The sequence below is a fragment of the Lathamus discolor genome, chromosome 4, assembly GCF_037157495.1.
Source record: "Lathamus discolor isolate bLatDis1 chromosome 4, bLatDis1.hap1, whole genome shotgun sequence".
In the NCBI taxonomy this organism is placed as follows: domain Eukaryota; kingdom Metazoa; phylum Chordata; class Aves; order Psittaciformes; family Psittacidae; genus Lathamus; species Lathamus discolor.
Genome location: NC_088887.1, coordinates 84,493,304 through 84,500,205, shown reverse-complemented (window position 1 = coordinate 84,500,205; position 6,902 = coordinate 84,493,304). Strand labels below are relative to the sequence as shown.

The 6,902-nt window shown below is 40.2% G+C and overlaps 1 long non-coding RNA gene across 2 annotated transcripts; it reads right to left on the bottom strand.

The window, feature by feature from the left end:
• Positions 1-928: 928 nt before the first annotated feature.
• Positions 929-3,421, bottom strand: LOC136012753 (uncharacterized). Of its 2 annotated transcripts, XR_010611938.1 has the most exons (4): positions 3,244-3,421; positions 3,060-3,134; positions 2,315-2,448; positions 929-2,067 (listed from the first exon to the last, which is right to left on the bottom strand). It is a non-coding gene; the product is annotated as an uncharacterized LOC136012753 (long non-coding RNA). The 2 variants fall into 2 exon arrangements; XR_010611937.1 differs by lacking the exon at positions 3,244-3,421 and having other exon boundaries at positions 3,060-3,217.
• Between the last annotated feature and the right edge of the window lie 3,481 nt (positions 3,422-6,902).

The window sequence follows — 6,902 nt, the reverse complement described above, 5'->3', positions numbered from 1 at the left end:
GATGTGATTCAGAAATGAGATGTAGGACAAAGGCTAATATTGTGTATGTCAGTTGTATGGATACCCAAAGTCCAGAGGGACAAAAGCCTAGTCTTACTACCAGAAGAAAGGACTGTGAATGTATTACAAAAATCATGCAGCCACATGCAGTTGTACAACATTCTGCAGCAATCTGGCTTTTCCAGGGACAGAGTGTCTCCTGGCAGACTTTTAGAGTGGTTTTCCTATTTTCAGAGGTTTTTGAGGCAACAGCTAACAGTCTGCTTACCAGCATGTAAAACACTAGCACAGGCAAGGCCAAGAAACCTTTCACATAGCAGGTCTAGCTGATGCCAACGCTATGAGCCTTCCCATAGCTCATTACACTGTATTGGAAGCTAGAAGCCTCTGTTTCCCCTGGGATTTTGCAGTGAGACAGCTAGTGTACATTCATTACCTTTCTGTCAATATGCACCTTTAGACCATTGAAGGTGTAACCTTATTCTCAACTTGAATCAGACAACTGGCGTCTTCTGTGCTTCAAAGGCAGCTTGGATCCGATGTTTCCCATTCCTAAAACCGTGATTCCTTTCAGCCTGTACCGACCTGTCCCCCACTGGATCAATACTATGGGATCAGACTCTGACATAAATGATAAATGACATGAAAGCACTGCCAATAGAGAAAGCCAGGAATCATAAGCCTTGCATAATATTCTTCATTTCCTGGCCTATTCTAGGGGTGAGAAATGGGCCAAAATGGAAGGAAGACAACTCCTAATTTATCAAAAACGTCAAGGAATCAAGAGGATACTCTAATTTTTGTTACTTGCAGGTGGAGAGGAACAGAAATATTCCATAGCGTGGAAATTCCTACCTGCTGTGCAACAGTTTAGGGGTTTAATAGTCTTATTTGTTTCCCTCAGAATTGAGGGAATTGACTTGTGGTGATAAAAACATCAACCTGACGTTGCCCTGACAAAGAAATTTCTGCCAGGGATGTTGCCTGGTGACTCTTTGAAAGTCATTCTTTTATGACTGAGCATTAGCAGGAGAATGTAGATAGTAATATGGATAGAGAACACTGGAAAATTATCATCTTCAGCACAAATTTTTACTTACTGTGTTTTTAAAAAATGGTAAGTTACAAATAAGGGTTTTACCCTCTGAATGTATGAGAAAACATGCTTCAGTTGTAAAAGGATCAAGTGTAAAATGTAACTTCTGGACAACGTATTATGTCGATGATATGTATGTGGGAGGGGGACCTTGAGTATTGCAAACTGTCTTTTTAAGGTACCAAGAGAACTATTTAATAGAATATATCCAGGTATTACCAAAGAAGGAAAACATTCTGGTATTTACTTTATTGTAATTACAAGAGAGTCAGCTGAAAAAAATAGAGAAGATAACCAAAATAGGGAATATATCCATAAAGGATCTTACATTGGCCACAATCAGGAAGATGTCTGACTGGCTGTGTGGTGCCCTGGAAGGACTTAAAAAAAAATAAAGTGTATTTTATAGTGTAATTTTTCATATAATCTACGTGTGACCGACAGCTCTTCCAGGTACGTTTCTCCATTTAGTCATGGAGAATACAAGCACAAGACTGTGGTGATTAGCATTTATAAATGTCCAGACAGGTGGAAGGGCAGGTAAAAGCAGTGAATCTGGCCAGCAACAAGTCAGCCTGATCAAACAAGAGCAAAATACTTCATGTGGCATAGTAAGCTGGTAAAACTAGCCTCAATATTGAAGAATTAATACTTCTGTAACACAGAACAAGACTGACTAGAAAGTATTTTTTATACTGACATAATAAAAAAAAATATGTGTATTTCTTGCATCCTGAAAGATAGGAATTTTATCACAGTCTTTTTCTTGAGACAACAGGTGCAGAACCACCCCAAGAAGTCAGAAAACTAGCATATGTATGTAATTACAATCTCTTGTAATTACAATAAAGTAAATACCAGAAATGGGGATTCAAACTCCATTCAGTATCGAAAGCGTAGCTAGAAAACCACTGAAGAAATATGACCTCAATCTTTCTTGCCGGAATACACCAACCACCATATATCAAAACCTGGAAAATGACATTTTTATATTAATAGGAAGGAATATGTCTCTCAAATCAATGACTAAACTCACATTATTTATGAGTCCCACCCATAAGTAAATGAGGAATGGATTTTTTTTGTTGGATTCTTTCTGTGTAAAAAGCAACACAGCTATTCTTGCCTAGACTTACATTTTAATTCACCATTGTTGGGCAGATTAATTATCAATGGGAATGAGGCGAGTATGATAATGCAAATGCCACATAAACTCACACAGGTATCCAGTACAACAATGCAGGGAGTAGTATGCTTTTTTTCTGCATTTCTTCAAGAGACTTTTCTGGCTTTCTGACATGGATGCTCATGTGTGAAGAGTTCAGGGCAGCTCTCAAGTTGGATGAAGTCATCTGGAATATAAAGCAAGTCCAAAAAGCTGCTGGTGTTTCCCTATGGAGTGCTGAACAAAACATAAGTTATTTGTACAGAAGGGTAACACTGCTAATAGCGCTTCAGAGGCAGGATGAGTGGGAGTAGCATAGGCACTGAATTGTGGTGGAGGATTACAGCCCTCAGATCCACCTACAGCATAATTAAGAAGAATTCTTAGGAAGTTCTTTTTGACAAAATAAATGAAACACCCATCTACTTAAACAATGAACTTACATGGCATGTCTTTCTTTGACCTACCAGTACCTCTTCTTTCAGCTTTAAAGCAAGGGATAGTTTGGTGCAGAGAGCAACTTAGGAGCAGGGAAAATAGTTAATTAGTGATCAGGAACTGTAAGATCCTTTATTCTAGTGGTCAATGGGGGCCATAGGCCTGTTTACTGAAAAAGGCAGGAGAAACCTGGGATGGTACCAACTTTCCACTCTGTCAGGGAGGGAGGGAGAGCACACTGTATAAAATGAAAGAGTTTCTTCATCTATTCCCCTCCCTCCCCCCTGAGGAAAAGGCCAAAAGCTGGTCATTTTAAATGAGGAGGTTATTTGGAACTCAAAATTTCCTCATGACACTTACCATGTTGATCCTTGATGAATGTGAAGATCCTTGAACAAAGATTCATGTGTCAGCAGCAGCACTGCAAGGAAGGATCTGACCAATATTCACCTATTTCAGAGAATTTACTTCTGCGCAGGTGCCCATCATTTCACCATGTACCTCTACTAATAGCAGAAGGCAATACTGGAGGAAAGAGACACACCTGCTCTCTGTTGGCTCAGAGCTGCTCGTGAAGAGGCATTTTCCAGAATCAGCACAGTGAGTTTTCTGCAGATCAGAAGTCTACAAGGCACCTTTTGCATTTAGATAAGATAAAGTAGGTTTCCTTAGACCCTCTTAAGAAACAGAAAGGAGGCCTGAGGAACTGAAAAATTAGGCTCTGAAGCTGGAATTTGTACCAGCAGGGCAGAACATCTGAGTTTAATGAGGGTCTGCTTGACAACAGCAGGAGCATATGAAGGCCAAAGCATGTGGGATTAGGCCTCAAATTAATGATGCAATCAAAAGGAAAAATGCGTAATTTTAAGGAAGATCATTTTGATGATTGATTTTATAATTATTCATGGCACCTAATGTGAATTATCTGGATATTTTTCCTGATGGCATTTATTAATGCATTAAATTTTAAACTGTGCTCTGGAAGACAGTATAATACAGGCAAGAAACAGGAAGAGAGGTCAAAATAAGGGTGCTTCATGCAATTAAATGGTACAATACGGAACCCAGCTACTGCTTTGTCACTGTTTTAAGCTTTCACTCTTATTAAAGGGCTGCTGCAACATTTAGGACTGAATCGTTGTATCAGGTCTTTAATTTTTTTGTGGTATAATCAATCAATGAATCATGAAAAAAACATCCTTTCCAAATGCAGGTTCCAAAAGAAAATTAGTTAAAGTCAGCTTAAAATCCCCTAATACTCTTTTCTGCCTTATTTATACAGGTCTTCTGTGATCCCAGGTTTGTGAAAGCCTTACACTGTGATACTAAAGTTCAGATTTCCTTCTTTCCCACACTCAGTACAGACTCCATTGCTTCTGAAGCTGTAGTACTCAAAAATCTGGTTTTATTGTGGTCACAGTAAAAACTTGCACCTGAAACAAAACTGTGGTAGTTTTCCTACAGTGAAGCAGGGCTTACTACTCATTACACCATAAGAGATCAAAATTACTCATAGTGTGAATGGACTTACTGATTTTGAAGTCAGTGTTTTGCCTGATAAGAATTTAGTGGAGACTGGCAATTTTCATGCAGGTAGACTCCATAGCTCATTGAGACCTTATCCTATCTTTGCTGTAAGGTAACTACGACAGCTTTAGGACTTAGGGCAATCACAGTTGCCTTACAACAACAACAGTGTGAAACATGGTCTTTCAGGTAAAGTGAGGTGGCAGAAAAATTTATTGTGCACTCTCATGAATATCCCACCAGTGTTTCATCTTTGAAATAGGAAATATAGGAAATAAGAATAGGAAAACCCTGAATACTAAGGGCAGTACCTTTTGTATTAAAGGTTTTAAATTTCCATACTGTTCTGTGGAACAATGCATCAAACCCCTCTGCATCAGGTGAAACACATACCATGATTGTATACTCTCCCAAATAAAAAAATGAGGTTAGTAAGACAAATCACACTGATCAGTGTAATGTTCCAACAGAGCAGAGCTTTGTGTAATGTAAAACATTCTCCTTAATCTTTATGATTTTATGGAGCTTCCAAAATTGCAATGTTTTCAGCAGTAAAATGTAGGACATTCTTCAACATATCCCTGACATTAAACACAGCACTGTATGTTTCCTGCCAGCAGCACTGGCAAGACAACTCATGCTGGAGCAGTCTCTCATTTCAAATAGGGTTGGCTGAGTTCTGTGTTCAGAAAACTCTGGCTCAGCTGCAGCCAGGTGCTTGCTAACTTTCTTTTGAATATGACTGTCTGAGCTTGGAAAATTAACTCGTCACTGGGTGAAAATGTATGAGGAGTAAAGCCCTGAAAGCCTCTCAAAGATTTCAAGTCCCCTGCAAAAACCACAGAAGAACTGGGATTTCTTCTTTCTATTAGCAGATAGCTGATCCTTTCTACTAAATAACACTGATGTGGAGTTTGGGTAGACATTTGGACCGTTATCTAGGAAAGAGAAGGCTGGAAGGTCTACTACATAGCTTCAGAGTATTAAGCCAAAGATCCAAATTCAAGCTACAGCACATTTTTCCAATTCCATGCCAGCAGCTGCCACCTAGCTGCTTTGCATGTACAAATCTTCCTATAAACATTGAACAATGGCATGTAGTTTTTCATTTGGATCAGTACTTCAGCTATGTATAACAGTACTGCTGCATGAGCTGGTATTATTCATGCTTACCTTTGAAACCCCATGGAAGCGTATGATGGAGAAAGGAGGTATTGCTACTTACAGGCTCACAGTTTGCCCAAATTCTCATTTCCTACTCTCCAGTTCAACCAGCAGGCTAGGCTATGCATAGACAAGGTGATATGCGGGGCTAGATCTCACTGTTTTTCTAAGGCCTCTGGGAAAGCACGGAGAGGAGGGCATTGCCTCTGTGTGGCAGCTGTCAAAGGCTTGCCAGTGCAGCTGCACACATCCAGCTCTGTGGGAGGCCGGAGGAGGTCTGGCGATGATCTCAGTGTAGTACGGTTGGAAAGCCATGCACTGTGTTTCTGTGTATGCCAGCAGAGATGCATCAGCCCAGGCACCCATCTCACGGCAAGGCAGAGATGGGAGCACCCTGCTTTCTCGGGCTACAGGTTTACCAGCTGTGGCAAAGACTGAGGTGACAAGTCTACCTCCGCTCAGGTGTCTGCTCTCCCCTGAGCATCCTCACCTTTCCTGCTGCACAGAAAGTTCCGTTCATACCCGAGGGGCCACTTAATCCCTTCCAAAATGCTCTTCCAGTCACCTCTGACTGGGGTGCTCAGGCTTTTGGATCTGTTTTTAGTGCTAATCTGCCCATCACTTCAAGAGGCCCTGAACTGATGGTATCCAGCCAGCATAACGGCTGCCCAGTGATCCAAACGAGATCATCAGCACTAAATGTACATGATTTCAAGTCTCCTGAGCTACATTTCTTCAAGTGTGTGTCATTATTCTTCCTTCCATACACTCTGAAAAGGAAGACTGGTTTAAAGACTCTCACTTCAGCTGTTTATTAGCTGAGTTAACACAAACATTTCATTTTGAGTGCTTGAGCAAAGTTTATGGTTTCTCTTCCAGGGTTGCTGACCTGAAACCTCTCTAACAACACTCTTGGGGAGAAGCATAGAAATGTTCTTCTTAAAATCAATTTCAGATAGCTATTAACAGTCACAATCAGTATAGCCGTAGAAACCAAAATGCAAACCTCATTATAACACTTTCTAGGTCTCTATCTGCTTAATGCAATACTTTATAGCTGGCTTAGCATTGATATTTCCTTTGATGGTGCTGTTACAATGGCACGTAATATTTAAAGAGGTATTAATCTTGTCTGCACTGCTCACAGCCTTTGCTAACCTAAAAATTAGAGCTTAAATTCAGACCAGGTCTTTACTGTGTCAAAAGGTAGAGCACTGTTACCCTGCTGATAGGACAAATGATTGAGCTCACAGTTGTTCTGCACTGGATGGATGTTCTTGCTGGTTATAGAGATGCTGAAATCATGGTTATTGAGAATCTAAGCTTATTTTCCAGCTAGTAAGAGTGCAAACAAAACTTCCTGGTCCCTCTTGTCTCATGTTAGTTGCTTTGGCAGACAAGTCTAATCCTGTGGCCAGGATGGTCTCATAAATGTTTAAAGTGTTAGTCATGCACATCAAGCATAAATCCATACAATGTTTCAAGTAGACAGTATAGTAAATTTTTCAGTTC